Here is a 22,055-nt window from a genome sequence, read left to right as displayed (position 1 = left end):
AAAACAAGCCTAATTTTTGAAGGTGTATTATTAGCACTTTACTGAGGGACTGGATGCCTCAGGGCACTACTAAAGAGCTACAGAGCCTTTCATCTATAGGTCACCTGTTTGACCCCAGTCCAGCTCAGCAGAGTTTATAATTTTCCATCTAAAGGATGATGATTAGCATCCCCTATTTGGGATGAGTTTGGGCCTCCGTTACAGATCCCACATCACAAACTCACCACCATGCTTGCATGAATTGACAGACTTGATAGAGAGACAAGGTGGATGAGGAGGAGACAAGCTTTCGAGCTACACAGAGCTCTGAAAGACTTGATAGAATGTAATAACTGCATGGACCATGGAGTCTGAACTACCCCCTTTTACTCCTAGAGGAAGCTCCTCCCCCAGATCAGCATTGCTCTAATGGCAATGCGGGAAGCTTGTCCACTAAATGCAGAGGACTTCATGTACACTTGTCAAACCAAACCAATGCTTTTCACCAGCACTAAATCCACTTACTTTCATAAACTGCAGTGTATGGTCTATCTGCAAATTAGCTCATTGGGTAATTTGCATATAATTCAGTGTTGCCAGCTCTTGAGAGTCTCATGGTAACTGGTGTATTTCTTAAACCTCAGCTCATGGAGGTATTGATTGAATGTCAGTTTTCTTCTTTTTCTTTTATTCTTTAAAAAGTTACGTTTCTAGCCCTCAAAGTTGTAGAAAAAAAGCTTAAAAAGATGTGTAACCTGAGACTCAAACTGGAAGGCAAGTAAAAAGCTCCCAAAAATTAATTGTCCTTAAATGGTCAGGATTTTTAAGCGAATCATGATTTTGGGGGTGACTCATGATTTTGAAGGCTTGGGTTTTTTGGCAATGATGTGTGGAGGTTTCAGATGATGTTTTTCTGGTGCCTTTAGCAGCGTGTGGGGGATTGGTGCTGTGTGTTTTGGAGTGGGCACCAGCAGATATTTCTGGAGCCTTTTGCTTGTGGTGGTGTTCGCGCATGCCTGGGTGTTATGGTGAGCTGGCACTTCGGGGTGTTTAGCCCTGTCTCTGAGGAGATTGTTGGGGTGTGTTGGTGGGTTGTCAAGGAGTCTTTAGTGCTAGGGTGGAGGGTTGGGGGTGTCTGGCTGTCTAATATGGGGGGTGTCCTTCCTGTGTGTGGGAGGGGTGTGTGTGTGTGTTAGTGGGTTGTCCGGGAGCTTTTTGTATTGCATTGAGGGTGTTGGTAGATTGTCTTGGAGCCTTTACTGGAGAGTTCGGGGGTATCTGGCTCTGTGTGTGTGTGTGTGTGTGTGTGTGTGTGTGTGTGTGGCGTCTGGCCTGGTGGGATGCAGGTGTGCAGCCCTGAGTGTGTGTGTGTGTGTGTGGGGGGGGTGAGCAGTTGTCCTAGAGCCTTTAGTGGAGGTTTGGGGGGGTTGTCTGGCAGTGGGAATGGGGGTGTGCAGCCCTGTGTGATGAGGGTGTGTGTGTGGGGGGAGGGGTTGTCCTAGAGCCTTTAGTGGAGAGTTCGGGGGTATCTGGCTCTGTATGTGTGTGTGGGGCTGGGGGGAGTCTGGCCTGGTGGGATGCGGGTGTGCTGCCCTGTGTAAGGGTGTGTGTGTGTGTGTGGGGGAGCGGTTGTTCTAGAGCCTTTAGTGGAGGGTTGGGGGGTCTGGCAGTGGGGATGGGGGTGTCCAGCCCTGTGTGTGTGGGGTGGAGGGTTGGGGGTGTCCAGTCCTGAGTGAGGGGGTGTGTGTGTGGGGGGGGGGAGGGATTTTGTGGAGGGATGGGGGTGTCCAGCCCTGTGAGATGAGGGTGTGTGTTGGGGGGAGGGATTTAGTGGAGGGTTGGGGGGTGTCCAGCCCTGTGAGATGAGGGTGTGTGTGTGTGGGGGGAAGGGATTTAGTGGAGGGTTGGGGGGTGTCTGGCAGTGGGGATGGGGGTGTCCAGCCCTGTGAGATGTGTGTGTGTGTGGGGGGGGAGAAGGGGTTTGTTTAGTGGAGGGTTGGGGGGTGTCTGGCAGTGGGGATGGGGGTGTCCAGCCCTGTGAGATGAGGGTGTGTGTGGGGGGAGAAGGGGTTTGTTTAGTGGAGGGGTGGGGGTGTCTGGCAGTGGGGATGGGGGTGTCCAGCCCTGTGAGATGTGGGTGTGTGTGGGGGGAGAAGGGGTTTAGTGGAGGGTTGGGGGGTGCCTGGCAGTGGGGATGGGGGTGTCCAGCCCTGTGAGATGTGTGTGTGTGTGTGGGGGGGAGAAGGGGTTTGTTTAGTGGAGGGGTGGGGGGTGTCTGGCAGTGGGGATGGGGGTGTCCAGCCCTGTGAGATGTGGGTGTGTGTGGGGGGAGAAGGGGTTTGTTTAGTGGAGGGTTGGGGGGTGTCTGGCAGTGGGGATGGGGGTGTCCAGCCCTGTGAGATGTGGGTGTGTGTGGGGGGAGAAGGGGTTTGTTTAGTGGGGGGTGTCTGGGGGTGGGGATGGGGGTGTCCAGCCCTGTGAGATGTGGGTGTGTGTGGGGGGAGAAGGGGTTTGTTTAGTGGAGGGTTGGGGAGTGTCTGGCAGTGGGGATGGGGGTGTCCAGCCCTGTGAGATGTGGGTGTGTGTGGGGGGAGAAGGGGTTTGTTTAGTGGAGGGGTGGGGGGTGTCTGGAAGTGGGGATGGGGGTGTCCAGCCCTGTGAGATGTGGGTGTGTGTGGGGGGAGAAGGGGTTTGTTTAGTGGAGGGGTGGGGGTGTCTGGCAGTGGGGATGGGGGTGTCCAGCCCTGTGAGATGTGGGTGTGTGTGGGGGGAGAAGGGGTTTGTTTAGTGGAGGGGTGGGGGGTGTCTGGGGGTGGGGATGGGGGTGTCCAGCCCTGTGAGATGTGTGTGTGTGTGGGGGGAGAAGGGGTTTGTTTAGTGGAGGGGTGGAGGGTGTCTGGCAGTGGGGATGGGGGTGTCCAGCCCTGTGAGATGTGGGTGTGTGTGGGGGGAGAAGGGGTTTGTTTAGTGGAGGGGTGGGGGTGTCTGGGGGTGTCTGGGGGTGGGGGGTGTTGCTAGGTGCTTCTGGAGCCCGCACCCCGTGTCGGTGGGCGGGGCGTTCCCAGCCGCCCCTCACTGGTGGAGGCACGGGGCAGGTTCCCATGGGGATTCCCTGCGGGGGGGGGGGGGAGGTAGGGCTCCCCGCACGGGGGGAGGGGGCACGCGGCTGCTCTAACGCTCCCAGCGCGCACACGTCACGTCACCTCCCCTCCCCCGCGCGGGGCTGGGAGCCGACCCCCCGCGGGCGGCAGCACGAGCGCAGCCCCCTCCCCTCAGCGCGTGGGAAGGGAGGGGGGAGGCGGGCGCGGGCAGTGCGCATGCTCCTGGTGCGCGGCGCCCCCGCTCGGCCGCGCTCGGCGCCGCTCGGCTATTTCCGCCTCTTTGTTTTAAACTCCGGCCGGAATTTTTTCCTTCTTTTGGGGGAGAGTCGGAGGGAGCGGAGCCCCCCCGCGGGCGGACACGGCGCCCCGCCGCCCGGCCCCCGCGCCGCCAGGTCAGTGCCCGGCCCCCGGGCCCCTTTCCCCCCGCGGCGGCCCCGCGGGGCTGACCCCGCTCCGGCGGGCCGGGCCGTGGCAGGCTGCCGAGGAGCAGCCCCGAGACCCCCGACGCGGGGCAGGGGAGGGTCCGGCGCCCACTCCCCCGGGAGTCGCCGCCTCCCCCCCCGCAGCCTTTCCCCGGGGAGGGGGCGCGAGGAGGGAGCAGGGCCGGCCCCTCCGCCCCCCACAGCCTGGGGAGGGGGCGCTTCAACTTTCTGTGGCGGCAGCAGGGTTTGTCAAGGACGTCTGCACGCCCCCCCCCGGCTGTGTCTGTCTGTCCGCCCGCTCCCCCCCCCCCCCCGCTGTGTCTGTCCGCTCCCTCCCCTCCCCCGTGTGTGTGTCCATTCGTCCGTCCCCCCTGTGCCTGTCTGTCCGCTCCCTCCAGGCCGTGCCTGCCTGCCTGCCTGTCCGTCCGCCTGCCTCCCCCAGCCCGCCCCCGTCCGTCCGTCCCCCTCCCCCCCGGCTGTGGTGCGGGGGTGTCTGTCTGTGCTTCTATTCCCCCCCCCCATCCCCGTGTGTCCGTCTGTCCGTCCCTCCTCCCCCGGCTTTGTATGGCCAGGGCTCTCCTCTCTGCAGCCCCCCTTCTCCCAGTGTGCAGAGCCGCCTGGCATGTGGGAGAGCTCGCTCGGCCTGTCCTGGTAGTGCCCGGCCCCAGCCGGCTGAGCTCCCTCTGCCTCACCAGCTTGGCAGAGACTCCCCTGTTGTGCAGTGTCTCAGGTGTGTCTGGGTACGGTGAGGGGGATGTGGGGTGCGGGCTGGCGGAGTCTCCTTCTGAGCCCCCCCCCCATCAGGGGTTGGTTTACATTGCTAAGAAAAACCCGTCATTTGAAAAATGTCTGTCCCTGGGGCCATCGAGAGAAGTGGGGTTAAACTGGGTGATGGCTCTTAGTGGTGTTTGTGTGGGAATGAGGTGTGTGTATGTGTGTGTAGGAATCTGGAATAGCTCATAGGTTTTCAGGCTTGTGAAAAGGATCACCTGAAGTGGTACCAATTGGTAAAATAATGGATCTGTTTTTGCCAATATTTTCTCATGGCCTGACGTTACACAGTTTAGTTTGGTTGTTTTTAACTGTAATGTTGTGTCTTCTAAGCAAGGTGCAAATTTAATAGTAACACTGCAATGTCTTTTAGTCCACAAGTGATTAGTGTCACCTCAGACTGGCCTGTGAAGAAATGTAGTGTTTCATGAACTTGATACTATCATGGTTAAAGGTCTTGATACTTACACCATATTACTATTTGAATGCCCTTTTACTAGTGCAAGTGGAACTCACTTTGGAAAAATTAAATACTTCTAATTTAACATACACTAACCCTGGATTAAAGTTAACTGTTTTTCTGCACTCAGGTTTCTGGTTACCAATAGATCAAATCCAATCTTTATAGATTCTGCTTAATTATCACATTGTGCTCTGGAATTTTCCTTTAAAAACTTTTAACTTTGATGTTCTCCAGCTTTATTACTGCCAAACTGTCCTACTTTGTTTTTCTTAGAAAAACAAATATCCTTATAAGAAAAACTCTTCAAATTTATAGGCATGTATACCTCAAGGTGCAATGTATACTACAACTTGTAAATCAGATGGGTCACTTCCAATGTTTGTTCTACACTATAAAACAATCTAAAGTTCAGATTATTAATGGCAGTTCCATGTACTTTGAGGACTTAAGTACAACCTTTCTTAGTGCTAAGTGTTGTATATGTTCCATATGATAAGATCCCTCAGTGACTGATTTAAATAAAAAGCTGTTTTAACCAGTGATGTGCCTTGTAAAGGTTTGTTTGTAATTCATAAGACATAGGTGAGAAGTTTCCTTTCTAAGAATGGATGACTTGTACACTTAATAGAAAGGCCTTGTTTAAATTTCTTTAGTTGCCCACTAAAACCTATTAATTAAAAGTGTATGTAAGGGAATACATTCTATGTGGAACTGGAAGAAGTCAGTGATCATTTACCCCCATAGGATGAGGGACACCAATCTTTTTAAAGAGTGCTCTACAGAAGGTACAGCAGAAAAGTTAATTGATTTAAATTTGCGTGCTGGTATAAAGATTGCATTTTTTTCAAAGCCCTTCTCGGACCAAAAATCTGTCATATTTTTTATTCATATGGACTGATCTAGCCAAATCTGATCATGTGAGTCAAGGATGAATACTTGTTAAATTTTGTGTTGTCTCGAAGCTGATTGAGATTCGATACGAATGCTAGCACAGTATAAATGCCTATCTAGATAAAACTAAACACCATTGTATGAAGGTTTTTTACTATTAGATAAACTCTGAACCAGAACCTCAAGGTACAGTACTATAATCATTAGTTCTGATCAACTTAATCCTGCATTCTCATAGACTCATTCGACTAAGGCTATGTCTATACTACCGCGGTAAGTCGACCTACGCTATGCAACTCCAGCTATGTGAATAACATAGCTGGAGTTGACGTACCTTAGGTCGAATTACGTGGGGTCTATATCATGAGGGGTCGACGGGAGAAAAATCTCCTGTTGACTTACCTTACTCTTCTTGTCGGGGGTAGAGTACAGGGGTCGACTGGAGAGTGCTCTGCAGTCGATTTGGTGGGTCTTTACTAGACCCGCTAAATCAACCGCCGGTGGATCGATCTCCGAGCGTTGATCCCCGTTGTAGTGTAGACCTGCCCAAACTGTGTCCACTAAATGTGAAATAGACTTATATTGTAAACAGGTAACCTTACTAAATATTATTTCTCCACTAACGTACTTGATTATTAAATTTCTGCTTTAATGGACTTCAATATTATGTTCCCAAATGACTCCTTAAACTAGGTAATCTTTATTTTAGTTAACTGAAAAAATGGACAATGTAGTGGTTACTCAAGGCTGAAAAATTAGAATCTTTTTGAAAATTGGACTCTACAGTAAACCGCCCGTGGAATACATTAAAATAAATCTCTGCATGGAAACTCCAACTGGCTTATTGGTGTTAGGGAGAAGTCACCTGTTGAATTGATGTGAACCTGTTTTGAAAACCATTCAAGTCTGTAATCATCTGCTTCCCATCAACTGTTGTCTTTGAGGCTGTAATATCTTAAAAACATGCAGTGGAGCAAGATGTCTTGCAGGAATTTGAATGCCAGCATTTTCTGGTGTTCTTTCATATTGGGCAGGTGGCCCAGTTGGTACATAGTTTGAAACAGAAATACTTAGAAGCATTTATTAATAATTTGGAGCACATAGTGCTTGGTGATATATGACTAACTTTTAGCTCTTCCACCTCCAGGTGCTCTTGAATGTTCACTAGTTTTTGACATCACTAATAAAAATGGCTGAATGTCATCTAGGGCTATGCAGTAGTGTTGGTATAAATACACTGTCAATTTTGTCTTGTGCTAGTTTTCTCTAGCTTTGCTGCCCTTCAGTCTGATCAAATAAGTTCAGATCTGGGCAGATACTGTTTAATGTCCAGAATCTGCTAGTTATGTGTTGCATTTTTATTAACAAAAGTTCTGTCTAGTTTTACTATGAATTTAGTTTAAAGGCAAATGTTAAGCAATTCAATAAGGGTCAGGCTGACTGGCCTAAAGACTCTCTACTTGCTGTGTTCATGTAGACTAGCGAGGATAAAAGAAAGTTGCTTTGCACCAAAAGCAGTCCCAGCTGTTGTGAAATGCCACTGGCTTTTTGTTAGAGATGATGCCACTAGTCTGGTAGAAGAAATCCATACACTACACTCTTGTACTGTAGTACAACGGTACTAATTTTCAACAGTTTAAAAACATTGCCATACTTAGATTCACTCAAGAAAATATAACTCGTATTTCTGAATTAATACTCTACCTGTGTGTCAAGTTCACAGCATACATAGTAACAAGAGGGGGAAAAAACTGGAGAAAAGTGGTGAGAACTCATGGGGTTGAAAACATTGACCGATATTGAAGACATTAACAAAACCTGTCATCTCAGAGTTTTAGAATTCTCTCTCTCTTCCCCCCCCCGCCCCCCTCCCCCCCCCCCCCCCCCGTGTTACCGGGGCTAAGTTTGTGGGGGAGGAGGGAGTGGAACAGAAGCAAACAATGACTTGATAGTTCAGACACTTTTTTACTCTTTCACAAGAGAGGCTGCTGTTTGGTTGAGAGTAAGTGTTCTCTAACCTTTCTGAAGGAACTACAGAGACAGAACTATGTACTATGCAAAATAGTGAAAATTCTCTTCAGGGGAAAATCAGAAAATTGTCAGTTCCTGAAGTGACTTGTCAGCCCTTGCCAGACACAATAGTTACTATATTTGCTTATTGAAAAAGGCCACCTCCAACTATAACCAAATCAGTTGTAGCGTTGCTGTGTATACCTGAACTAGTGCTAATGGTGCTTTTCCCCAGAGGTGCTTCTGATCAGCAGCTGCACTGATGTGTGCAAACTCTGGAAAGTTATCTACCTATGTATGTACTGCAATGAACTTGATTCATGAAACATGTTAAAGTGCATTTGCATTGTTTTGATGATGGTATGAAGCATTTGATAATGGAATGCAGCCTTCCCATTTGTTTTCTGAGAGTTTTATTAATGAAGATATTCTCAAATACATTTTTAAATGTTATAGAAGATTAATTTGAAAAGTGGATTTGCCGCAAGAGAATAGTTTACTTCAAGGAAACCCCAAGTAGCAGTTCCCCATCTTTGTACTTTTCATCATTATAGTCTTTCTGTGTGTGTGTGTGTGTTTTAAAAGCCCTCTCACCTGAAAGGTTTCAGAGTAGCAGCCGTGTTAGTCTGTATCCGCAAAAAGAACAGGAGTACTTGTGGCACCTTAGAGACTAACAAATTTATTAGAGCATAAGCTTTCGTGGGCTACAACCCACTTCCGAAGAAGTGGGTTGTAGCCCACGAAAGCTTATGTTCTAATAAATTTGTTAGTCTCTAAGGTGCCACAAGTACTCCTGTTCTTCTCACCTGAAAGTTCCTTCCATATTTCTTTCAACTACCTCAAAATCATTATTTTTATCTCGCTCTAGAGTGACAGGAAGTGAATTTATGATATCCCCATGGACATGCGTTTGAGCTGCTATTCACACATAACTTTATGATCCTTTCATATTCTAACCTTGTCACTGACAGTAACTTAAAATGTCCCAAAGTTTTAAGGTTAACACTTGTAATTCAGTGGCAATAACTTCCATTTGTATCAGATGAACTTGGGGATAATTGTCTACACTTCACAAATAGCATAGTTTTGTCTTGGTTTCTGTTAAGACGGGAAACATTTATTCCTTAATACACACCTGATGCTGCTGTGCAGTAGCTGATTAAGTATGAAAGCAAGTTTTTTTCAGCTAGTTAAAAGTGAATACCATTGAATTGCTGACTTGCAAATGATTATCTTGTCGACAAACCTCTCAGTTTAACTAACACATGAATAATTTTTCACACTTATTCTTATATCCAGATATTCAATATGTGACACTTCCGTATCTTCAATAGAACATATATCCATTGCAGTGGATGTATTATACATTTTAGGTGAATTATGACTGTAATTTAAAATTAAGAAAGACCTAGCCCAATAGATGATCTCTGAGAGATTCTCTAACAGCGTGCACTCAAAAACATAATCTAACCGTGTACAAATATAAACCTCAACCTATTTAGAACAATATGTAAACCCAGCCGGTGTCCCAGATTGCACAGCTTTCGTATGAAATATCATTCTTCTACAATGCTCTTTTCATTTTGTCAACTGATGGAACAACTTGAAGTTAGTTAGTTCTCTTGTACTTTCAAGTATTTTATCTAGAAAAGCTATGGTTCACTTCTGCAGATAATGTTTCCTAATATGTGGGAGTCACTTATTGGTTTAAGTACATAGATTGGCATAATTGAAGCTATGAGTAAATTGATTACTAAATTGAAGTGCATTGTATTGCCAAAATAATTCTGTGTGTTAACGTATTAGACAGGAGCAAGGCATTTTTCATGGTGTAATCAGGGTGGATTTGATTTAAATCACTAGTCAGGAAGACTCGATTTAATCATGGATTTCTACATAAAAGTGCATTCTTGTTATAATCTTAATACATATTCTTCACAAAGCAGAGATAGATGTAGGTTTCATTTTTAGAAGGTACACACTATACATTTTTAAAGTGATTTATTTTGAAAACTTTTCAGATTAGTTTTACAGCTATATCAGAAAAGGAATGATTGGTTATTTCATTTACCAAAGGTAATTGAAGCAGATATTTATGAAGTCATTGGGAGGTGAACTATCTCCAGTTCAACAGGTTAATCATTAATATTTGGAGGATTTTCTTGCCATGCGTATTAGGAGGAGAACATCACCAGACAGACATTTAAATTGTTTTATTTAACTAAAACAACAACGTTATGTATTCTGGATTTTTTTTCTTCAACAGCAAACATATAATATTTTAACAAAACAAGCATATGAATTTTTGAATTTAGTTAAACAATCAAGTTTTTTAAAATCAAGTTTGTTTTTGTTAAAATTGATTTTAACTAAAATAGTTAAATGAAATATTTTAAAAAAATAATTAAATAGACTATGTCAGCCAGGTCAACATGAGAAACTTAAAATATTGGCTTCTGTAGCTAATTCAGTCGTCTTCACCTTCATTTTCCTGTTTGGTCATAATCTGGAAAAGAAAAACAAGCTTTCCTGCTTTTTCAGGTCCCAAACGATTTCTCAATTTGGAATGAATTAGTCCAAAGGAAGAAAACATTCTTTCTACACCGGCAGAAGAAGCTACTGCTGTTAAAAGTGAGATTATCATTTCAACAGTCTCTGAATCCAAGTGCTTAAGTGACTTCCACCAGTTCACTAGTGTGACTTTCTTTAAAACAACATCTGCAAACATATATTTCTTGAACGGTTCACTCTTAGCTCTGAAGTTTATTATAGTTGGCATTATGGAGGGATGATTGCTGGATGTCCATGTCCTAACCAACTCCTCCTCTTCAGCAGTTAAGTACCGAATATTGAGTTAAGTACCTAGTACCGAATATTGAGAATATTTACAAGAAAATGAGCTGGAGATAGTGCTTGTGCTGTTCGTTTTTTTTTTTTTAATGCTTGTAATTTAACTTTGTCATTGCATATTTCTCTTTTTAAGATCTCACACAGTTCCTTCCAAATTTCAGCAACATCAGCAATAAAACAGCTATTTCCCTGCATTTTGTTCAAGGCTACAGAAATAGGCTTCAGGGTACTCAGCATGTGTTCAACATTTCTCTTAAGCCCAATGTTGAGAACTTTGGCTGTGACAGTGCCATCTATTTTTTCACAATTTTGTTCACAAACTGTCATCAGATTGGGCCAGTCCAAACCCCAAAGTATCTCAGGTCATTGGAAGTGAGGCTTCCAATGATAGCGTTTAATGTCAGAAGGTGCCATTAGATCATCTAGTCTGACCTCCTGTATATCACAGGCCTTTAAATTTCACGCAGCTGCCCCTGTCTTGAGATGCGTAACTTGTGCTCCAGAACTTTTGATCTGAAGACACTGCTTCCCTTGATAGTTTGTGCCAATGATTAATCACGCTCTCTGTTGAAAATTCTTGCCTAATTTCTAATTTGAATTTGTTTGGCTTCCACTTCCGGCCATTTGTTGGTATGCTTTTCTCTGCTAGATTAAAGACCCTTTAGTAACTGGTATTTTCTTCCCGTGAAGGTACTTATGCACCATAATCCATCTTTTTGATAAGATAAACAGATTGAGCTTTTTAAATCTCACTGTAAGGCACTGACTCTAGCTTGTGAATAATTTTTGTGGCTCTTTCCTGCAACCTCTCCAACTTTTCAGCATCCTTTTAAAAATACGGACACCACAACTGGATGCAGTGTTCCATTACTGATTTCACAAATGTTGTACACGGAGGTAATATCACCTCCCTAGGCCTGGTCGTTACTTCTGCTCCTGTTTAGATATCCAAAGATCACATTAGCCCTTTTTGCCAAAGCATTGCACTTGGATCTTGTGATGGGTTACTTGTCCGCTGTGAACCCTGAATTGTTTCCACATGCAGAGTGTTTCCCAAACTCTTGCTATATAATCCCCCTTCAGGAGAATAAATAAAATGTACACCCATGCCATGTGTTAAAGGCCTACCCATCTTACACAATACTTCCACACATCCCAGTTGGTGGTTTGCTTTCCCGAAGTGTTGTGTCCCACATTTCGAGTAATGCTGCCTCTGAAAGGACAACCTGGTTGTGATAAAGTTGGCAAAGTATATTTTAACTCTCAAAATCAAATCCAATTGGTGCTGTAACTTGCTATATTGTAATGAATTGAGAATAATTAATCTCAGTAGGCTAGCATCTATTAAATGTGAGACACTTCTCCTAAACTGCTTTGTAGTAGTTTTCACAGAAAGCGATGGCCAGTCCACACTCTGGACTAGTCTTCAGTCTGATGAAATCCCAGCTAAAGTTGTCAATATCATGAAGGCCAGGTACAGAGAAGCAAAGTGCTCTGTAAGGGCAAACCACCAGACAATAGAGTGGTTCAGTGTGGACACTGGTGTGAAACACGACTGCATTTTACCTTTGTTATTTGGCATTTCCATAGACTGGATAATGAAGTGAATTCAGTGGAACAGGTGCAGAGAAGGGCTTCTATGATGATCAGCGGAATGGAGAATCTGCCTTATGAGTGGAGACTTAAGGAGCTTGGCTTGTTTAGCCTAACCAAATGAAGGCTGAGGGGAGATATGATTGCTCTCTGTAAATACATGAGAGTGATAAACAGGAGGGAGGGAGGGGGAAGATGAAAGCTCGGGACTAATGCTGACACAAGAACAAATGGATATAAACTGGCCCTCACAAGTTTAGGCTTGAAATTAGATGCTGGTTTCTAACCAGCAGAGGAGGGAAGTTCTGGAACATCCTCCCAAGAGGAGCAGTGGGGGCAAAAAACCTAACTTGTTTCAAGACTGAGCTTGCTAAGATTATGGAGAGGATGGTATAATGAAGTTGCCAACAATGGCATATGGCCCATCTGCGACTACTAGTAGCAAATCTCTCCAATGGCCAGAGATGGGACACTAGATGGGGAGGGCTCTGAATTTACAGTGAATTGTTTCCGAGGTGTCTAGGTGATCGGTCTTGCCCACGTGCATAGGCTCTAACTGATCACCATATTTGGGTTTGGATGGAATTTTTCTACAGGTCACATTGGCAGAGATTCTCTGGGGTTTTCGCCTTCCTCTGCACCACGGGGCATCAGTCACTTGCTGGCTTAAGTAGAATAAATGGTGGAGTCTCTGTAACTCAAAGTCTTTATATCACGATTTGAGGACTTGAGTAACTCAGCCAAAGTTATGGGTCTAGTACAGGAGCGGGTGGGTGAGGTTTTGTGGCCTGCAATGTGCAGGTGGTCAGACTAGGTGATCATGATGGTGCCTTCTGGCCTTAAAGTCTGAGTCTATGGGCTTGTCTACACTTGTGGCGCTCTAACAGCATAGTTGCAGCACTTAGTGAAGACGCTGCTTCTGCCGATGGGAGAGCTTCTCATGTTGGCATAGGTATTCCACCTCCCCAAGCTGAAGTAGCTATGTCGACATGCCACTGCCTACACTGGGAATTAGGTCGGTATAGTTATGTCGCAAAGGGGTGTGGATTTACTGAAATAAATTGGTAGTGTAGCCCAAGCCTAAGTGTATTAGTAGCACAAACACTGGTATATCATGGGCATATGGCAAATGCCCAGAAGACCTAGACTTTGCTGATGATATTGTGCTACTGAGTGACACCCCCGAAAAGTTACAGCCAAAGACAGACAAGCTGGCAAAAACTGCAGGTCAACCAGGCTCAACATTTGTTATGCTAAAACAAACATCTTTGAAACTCAGACATCAAGCAGTAACATCACATTAGAAGGCAAAAATATCAAGAAAGTAGAACAGTTCATCTACCTGGGGAGCAACATATTGGTCAACAGATCTTAAGAAGGAAGTGACATCAAAGATAGGAAAGGCATCCACAGCATTTACTAAACATAATATATTGGGGAGGGGGGAGGAGGGGAAGAGAGCATCAGAACAAAACTGAGAGTTTGCAATTCCATCTAATCTCAATGCTAACATATGGCTGCGAAAGCTGGAGATCTGCCAAAGAGAGAGAGAGAAAACTAGAAGCTTTGAAAATAAGTTCCTACATTGGTTGGAAAGACTTCAGTACCTGTGGAGAGAACAGAGAAATCACCAACCAGTAAGCTTGTTTCCACCAAAATCACAAGGAAGTGCTGGATGTATTTGGGACGTACACTGGATGCCAACATACAGACTCTCACATGAAGCTGTCAGGTGGAAGCCAACTGCTGTGAAGAAACACGGGTGCCCAAGAGAAACAGTTAAGAAGAACTCCTAGCAGGGAGAAGATAGATTGTTCTGTCAACACATTAGAGCAGATGCAAGCAGCAGCAAATGACAGAGAAGAATGGAAAGAGACTCATTTCTGTCCTATGTGCCAACATTAGTATGGGAAGGATGTAATGGAATGTAAAACAATGGCTATACCTTTCTCTGACTTAGAGGTGACTGGTGCCAACTGGCCCTGCTGTTTGACCCAACCTATGATGCTGGTATTTCTGATATTAGACTGCCAAGATAAGAACTATAAATTCACAAAAGCTCAACTTTCTTTAAAAATTAGTTTAGAATTTAGAAGTCTTTGGCCAAAGCACATATCAAGCTAACAACATTTTTGAAGGGTTTTCAAACTTTGGGTTAGGGTGGCTACCAAAATTTGAGTGTTTCAGATAATCTGATTATGAAGCATTTCCCTCTTTCTCCCCCCCTTCCTCTCCCTCCCAAAGATCTATAAATTGAGTGAACTGTCATTGTGTCTGGAATTTGTGTCACTCCTGGTAACTGATGCAACCCACCTGTATAATGTCTGTGAAGTGCTTTTCTTAACTCAAGTTGTGGATGATATAGTTGTGTACACTGTCAAAAAGTTTGGATTTAACCATCATTGCACAGGAGCAGCCTAGCTGAAAGATGCTTTATAATCAAACTTAGTTTTGTATTTATATTGCTGTATACCTAGAGGCCCCTCCTCACAAATCCTCATCCTTCAGGGTATAATTCAGACACTAACTGCCTGGGGTTTGGAAGACATTTCCTCTCTGGGTGGGTTATTGCTTAATTGTCCCTTATGAGATGATTTACAGCTTCATTGAAGCATCTTGTATTGGCCATCGTCAGACAAGGATACTGGACTGTGGCTCACTGGTCTTGGACCAACATGGGAGTCTTCCTATGGCAGTACACACTATGCAGTGGTTAGCTGGGACTGCTTTTAGCCAGCCAAAGTGAGTGAATTTTCATGTATCTACTCTCCTGTGTGTTACTAAGGTTTGCTTACCACTTGATTTCAAGAAGACTCGTGAAGGCCAGGAAAGTTATGTTGGTGTAGATCCGTTCATGTGGCTTCCCAAGTGGGATCCTCACTCCTACCAGCCATCCAAACTTTTAGCTTTTAACACTTCACGTTATAACAAAATGGTCCAAAAGGTTATCCAACAAAGAGCAGGGAAAAAATCTGGCTGTAGTGGCAGTGTTGGATAACTATAAATCTCTGTTTGTCACAATGTGCAAGTCATATTTTAAGAGGTACTTTCAACCTAAAACAAATAATAATAAAAAAAAAATCCCTCATACAGATCTTCAGATCTATCTTGTTTTACTGCTGTTTCTATTTTAATAGTTTTCTTCAGTCAGGTTTATCTTTCTATTTGATCTCTCAATTAAGTCATAATTCTCTTACTGCTGACATTTGTTACCATAGACATTTTGTCATTCAGCATCATTATTTCACTGTAGATTCAAATAGAAAAAGGAAAAATGTTTGTATTAAAACAATTTAAACAGCAAAGATTGTAGAAGTAAAATGAAAATTTTCATTTTGTGGATAGATGTAGGTTTAAATCTGATAACATTTATAAGTTTTTCCCCTCAGTATTAAAATATTTTTGAATTAATTTGAAAGGTTTGTTTTTGTTTTATTTTTAAATAATTGGTAGTGTCTGGGCAAAGCAGGAAAAAGTTACTAGACTTCAGCTAGCCTTTGGGAATAACATACTAGTCAGAGGCCAGTAGAATTCTGAGAAGCCACAGCTTTTCCCAAAAAGAGTGGGTGAAAAAGGAGGAGTTAGGCATTGTGCACCAAAATGTAGGGGGTACTTCATTGGTGCAAGAACAACAACTGGTAGGACCTGAAACTCCTGACCTGTTGGGACTGGTGCATCTCTGCTACACTATCATTCTTTTTTTTGGAAATCTTCTCTTTGAACAACTCCCAGTGCCTACTTTAGGTGCTTGCAGCTTCTTCACATAGCAGCTAAGCAAGACTGGCATGAACATTGTTAGTTTCACTGTTGCCCACAGCATTCTGAATAGCAGCTGAGAATCTGACTGGTGTTTTGTTAACTTTGCTCTGCCTCTGCTTAGGGAAAGCAGCAAGCAGTAGATGCACTGGAGCTGTTTGTCTCCAGACTGAGGAAGGTGACATCAGTGCCTAGATACCATGGTGAGCAGCGCTATATTGGTAAGAAAGCAAATTAAAAACTGAGACAGTTAACATCTGGATAAGTTTCAGAGTGGTAGCCGTGTTAGTCTGTATCAGCAAAAACAAGGAGGAGTCCTTGTGGCACTTTAGAGACTAACAAATTTAACATCTGGATAGTTACCTTTGCAGCTAGAAACTATTTAAATTCTGCAGGAGCAGTTTAGGCCCACTTCACTTACAAGGAAAAGCATGTGTTTTACCACTTGTGCCTGGGCAAGTGGATTTCTAAACATAACTTATTTAAAAAAAGAAGTGTACTGTGTGGTTTAAGGGGAATATGTTGATAAAACATGTCTTCCTGCCCCTAAAACCAACAATGCAACTTGCAGCTCTGGAGCATCTGTGATCTTTTCTGGCCGCCTTGGAGGATCAGCTAACTCTAACAGGTGGTAGAACTCTAGGTTTATAGTAGTTCCACTATCTGACTTTGTGAGAGCAAACATTTGCTTCATTAAATAACTTCATATTTTTATAAGCTCCAAGGATAGACATAAATTATACTTAGTTTAAATAAGTTATTGAATGGGCAGTTCTGTATAACAATTGGTCTCCTTTATGGATAGCCATAGAATGAAAGGAAAACATATCTCAGCTTGAAAAGGCTAGACTGATGCAGTAAAGTGAGATCCCACTAGATGAATAACATAACTCGGCTACACATAGGTAAGTAAACTGTTTCTGTGAGTTAGGGTATGTTGGATCATTCTGTCTGTTTAAGCTGAGCATAATGATTGATATTTCAAATTTTGCCTTATGGCACAAATCGATCAGCCAGAGTGGTACTTGATGGCTTACAGACAGGATCCAAATTCTACCATTGGAGTACCACTGAAGGGACTGCATTAGTTTTTGGCATCTTTACATTTAAAAATCACCAACTCCCCCCTCCTGTCTACCACCTTCATTTTCATCCAGTGTTTGAACTGAGTAGTTTTGAGGTGGGGGAGGAATGAAGGCCAGTAGGGAGGCTTCAGGGTTAATCTCCCCAAGAATGCTTTTAGAAAGTACCTGTCATCAAATAATAGGATACTATACTACAAAGGCAAACAATTGGATTTTAGAAGGGTCTTGTTGCTAAGAATACATCATCTATGGTATGGAGTGTCAGATTCTTTACAGAGGGATGAACCCCATCAGAATGCAGGAAATCCCTTCCATCCAACATTTAGTTCAAATACTGAGTGTGTATATACAGTATATGCAGAACCTTGCTAATTGGCACACTGGAAATGGTGGCTTTTACCTACTTATCAACAAAGCTGTTATTTAGTGTCAAAAGTTCTCAAATTGACTTCATACCTCCAAGTGTATTACATATATAATACATGAGAGAGGAATATAACCAAGTTGAACTATTTATCAAATATACTTTTAGATAGATCATTTTGCTCTTTTCTTTACTTGCTAGTTTCAATAGGCTTCTCAATCACTATTGTGAATTAGTGAGATTCTATGCTGTACACGAAGTTAGCTTATGTCTACATGTAATATTTGTGTTTGTGACACTGGCAAATTAATACACTAAAATATTCCTATTTGTATATGAAGGGGCTGTACAAGCCTAATTGCACCGTTGCTTATCCAACTTCATTCTTACTTTCCCATGTATTTTAAAGTTGTCTTTAGAGTCTGTGTTTTGTCCCTTCAAACAGTTACTCACATTATCCATTTTCGCTCTTCACTTCATCATCATCTTCCCCATCTGTTCAATTTTTATCAGATAGAACAAAGGGTCAGCAACATGTTAGCAGCCAGCTCTCTGAAGATCATGAATTGGGAACCTCTACTCCATCTGTTTTCTTTCCTGTATCTACTCCATCCTCATTCTTCCCCAGTGCTGCTTCCTCAGGTTGGGTAAAAACTAGCGTCTTCTGTGCTTTTCTGGGGATTTTCTTGGTGGTTTTGAATATCGTTATGGAGTAACTACATGAAAACAACATTTATTGAAGTTTGAGAATGGGCACATTTCCATTAATTGACTGAAGTTAAACCCGGGGTAGGCAACCTATGGCACGCGAGCTGATTTTCAGTGGCACATACACTGACAGGGTCCTGGCCACCGGTCTGGGGGGCTCTGCATTTTAATTTAATTTTAAATGAAACTTCTTAAACATTTTAAAAACCTTATTTACTTTACATACAACAATAGTTTAGTTATATATTATAGACTTATAGAAAGAGACCTTCTAAAAACGTTAAAAGATATTACTGGCACGTGAAATCTTAAATTAGAGTGAATAAATGAAGACTTGGCACACCACTTCTGAAAGGTTGCCGACCCCTTAGTTAAACTATCCTCAAAGTTAGAAGGGAAGGGAAGGGATGACAACATTAAGGTTCTTGTTAAGCCTATTAGAAAACAGTAAAAACTGTCTGAAACCTGGAGTTGAGTATTGCTAATTAGAAGTGGGCTAGAGGGTGGAATCTATCATCATTGGCTCTTTACGAGGGCTGTGGGCTGACTTTGTGAATAGTAGGATAGGGTGGCTTGGCTTGCTAGAATCTCTTAACTTTCTAGAATACCAGTGGGCATGGCATGTAGTTATATGGTTGTATGTAAAACTGGCACAGCTTCTAGTCTAGTGTTCACTTCATGAGGTGCTCATTTCTCATTCTAACTAGTAAATGTGAAAGTTGCTGATCAGTAGTGAAATTAGTGTTGGATACATTCGCACATAGATAACTGGTAATCAGTCTCCTTCCCTGAAGGTGAATGAAGTGATTGGCAAAAAGCAATTAAAAATTATTTTTGGAACTTGAGTCCATTTGAAGTAAAATATAAACCTTGTCAGGAGTTAAGCAGCAAGATAAAAAAAGATTTGTGCTCATCACAAATATAGAAAATCTATTTTAAAAAGATTTTCAAAATCAAATATGCCATTGAATTACACGAGTGCCAGGGTTCCACACTGAGATTTGTGCATTTGAGACTTTTTGAGACCACCACTGACCTTGATACCCAGCCATCATAATTTAGGCCTTTCATGCTGTTCTTCAAGATTAGCTTAATTGAAGAGCAGTTGCTCCTGTTTAATACCCAAGTGTCACATGAAAAATGAAGATTTCACCATTGCAAGTATTCATCAGTCAGTGTAGCGGCATCTGCACTGGGGGTTCAGCCAGCATAGCCATGACACTTGGGATGTGGATTTTTCACATAGTGCCATAGTTTTAAGCATAGACCAGCCCAAAATGTGCACCTTGTTTGTGTCAGGGGATGGAATGTGGTCATGGCCGTGGGGGAAAAAGGAGCACAAGTTCTGAGTGTGCTTTGTGTTGGTAGCTCTTTCCTTTCTGTGGAAGGCTGACAGGTGTATCGGTATCTTTGCAGTGCTCCTTAGCGCTGTAGAGGAGAGAGAATCAACCCGTGATGTTGTCCTGCCATGAAAAAGGCGTTCCTTATAAATAGACACAATGGTTGTGGTGGTTTTACAATTATTCTACTTCTGGGGCAGGGCAGTGAAAATGGTGTTTTGACCCACAGGAGTTGTAACCTAGTCTTTACAAGGAGAGTTTTTAAATTTTGCAATGCTTGGTATCTGCGTGGTATCATAGACCACAAGAAATCAGTGGCTACAAATGGCCTATGGGGCTCACAATAAGTGTTAGTGTCTGCAAGAATAAGAGAGGGCATACTGTACTTGTCATTAAACAATCTGTAGGTCTAAAATGAATGATGGTTTCCTGCTGGTCCATGTAAAGCACAGTTGTTGCTTAAATAATAGTGGAAGGCCTGCAGTGCACTTTGGCTTACAGAGTTGGGTGGCATAATTAAGGTTAAGAATTTCATGGTAAAATTTGAAAAATTTCATGGCATTGTTGTGATCAAAATAGTATTTCACATTTTGTGACGGTGCTTTGAGTTTATAATGCATTAGAATTGTAATTGAAATCTGACTGCAGTATTGCAGGTTATTCCCTCAAAGCAGATTATGTACATTGAACTGATACTTCAAATGTTGTCCTGTGGTGCCATTTACTTTTGTAGTTAATGAATGGGTATCTTAATGAGAAATCTTAAATAACTGCACTATTGCACATCTAACGCTTGCAAAAGTGAAGGTGAAGTAATATTTATCGTCTAGAAACTGATTATTAGTTTCCCAAGTAAGATTACTGTCCCAAGTAAACTCAAAGGGCTTTATTTAGGTCAATTTTTTTTTTTATTGGGCAGTGGGATCTGTGTGCACAGTACCTCTGAAAATAAGGCTCTTTTTTATTTGAGTGTTTAACTGTAGGTACTCAATACTGAAAATTTCAGCTTTAGTCTATGCTGGCTGTTTTTCTAGTGAGTGAAGATTTGGAGGTGAATTTTTTTAGTAGCTTTACAAAACTCAAGTTATTTCAAATTATCTCTTTTTAAGGGAGTAGGAACCCCCCCCCCCCCCGAGTCAGAGGACAAACAAATGTGTGTGGACTACTAAACGCATGAATTCTGTAAGGCTGTAACAACAGATTGGGTGAGCGGGGGGTGGGAGGAGGGAAGAAGTAAGTGTTTTTCAAACCTGTTCTACTGGTAAGGCATTGTCCGATTTAACAGGTTAAGTTCAAACAGATATGGGCTGTTTTGACTTCAGTGAGAAGTAAAATCCATTGGTTTGATTTTACCCAGTTGCACTTACGGGGGCTTTTGGTGTATTTGCGAACTTTAGGGAAACATTGGTAGGTTGAACCTATGACTTTCATAGCTAAAATGAGAATAGAGATCAATCCATTGGTGATGTGAACTGTTAATACATTCGTTCACAAGGGCAATGTACAGTGGTTAAACTATTGCTGAAACAAACATGTTGGGAATTTAATAACCTCACATTTACTATGGTCTCTAACCTCCCTGTAGGTTTTACATAAAGTTATTGAAAAGGTGGTATTGGGTCAACTCAGCAATGTCAGATTTTTCTTAATCTTTGTCAGTTTGTGTTCAGACTTTGGTATAGAATACAGTGTAATATCGTTGTTGATTGAACTCCTAGTGAAGTAGAGGGGTTCATGCTGATTGTACTGTGCCTGCCAGCAATTCTCTATACCATTGACCACAAGGTCCTCTTAATTCTCCTGTTGGGTCGTGTAGGAGAGAACAGAGCAACACTTAACTGTGTTTGCTGCTTATCTCCCAAAAGTTTTGAGGGTAGTGTTGGACTCCGCAGCATTCTCTTTTGTTCAATGTATGTGAGAGAAATATGATTTTCTGGGCTGCAGTGTCCTCAATATGCTGATACTTAGTTGTAGATACCCTTCATTTGTATTCTGGTAATGCCTAGAAGCCTGAATCTGGACCCTATTGTGCTAAGCTTTGTTTGAAAACATAGAATCTTACCAAACCAAGATTCTGCAGGCTTTATTAGTCTTCTAGCATCTGAGCTCTGGATTGAAGTGAACTGAAGCAGGGCATGAAGGGGTTTTCTAGTTTGTTGGCCATCTTTACCTTCTGCCAGAATGGTTTGCAACCTTAGAGTTCAGATATCTCCCTCTCTGTTCCTAGGTTTTATGGATTGTAGTGCCTTATGATCTACAGCTGGTTGGAAAGCTGTGACATTTCTCTCCAAAGCGGACTTTGCAATAGTTTCCCCCTGACCTGGCCATCTCTGAGCAAAAACTAGTGAAACAAGCTATGCTTGGGGTTACACTTGAAGTGAAACTGGAATGTTTGGGCCAAATTTTCAAGAGGGTCTGAAACTGTACTTATAGCTTGTCCTTGATCACACATTTCTGTGTGCATCACCCACCTTTGTATGTGACAATTAAGTCATCAGGGAGCTACCAAAACGCGTCTGCCAATGAGGGTTTGTTGCCTGTTAGTTTGTGTGAAATATGGATTCTCAAATATTTGGGCTGTATAGCTAATGTACAATATAGTTGCCCACCACCTATGTGGGGCAAGCAGCTCTGAGTACAACATCTGTGCTCAAGTCTTTGTATTAGCTACTCATTTAATTTTCTTTTGACACCCTTTGGAGGCCAGAATGTTTGATGATGC

General features: G+C 43.0%; 1 protein-coding gene across 1 annotated transcript in view; it reads left to right on the top strand.

The window, feature by feature from the left end:
• The first annotated feature begins 3,414 nt into the window (after positions 1 to 3,414).
• The window catches only part of PCGF3 (polycomb group ring finger 3), a 76,630-nt gene continuing 57,989 nt past the window's right edge, over positions 3,415 to 22,055 (top strand). Inside the window, exon 1 of the mRNA XM_065406773.1 lies at positions 3,415 to 3,472. The gene's annotated coding sequence lies outside the window, so the exon portion shown is untranslated. The remainder of the gene's footprint in view (positions 3,473 to 22,055) is intronic.

Source organism: Emys orbicularis, chromosome 6 (assembly GCF_028017835.1).
Source record: "Emys orbicularis isolate rEmyOrb1 chromosome 6, rEmyOrb1.hap1, whole genome shotgun sequence".
NCBI classification, from domain to species: Eukaryota; Metazoa; Chordata; order Testudines; family Emydidae; genus Emys; species Emys orbicularis.
Note: the sequence above shows the minus strand (reverse complement) of the source record. Positions and strands in the feature narration are given on the sequence as shown.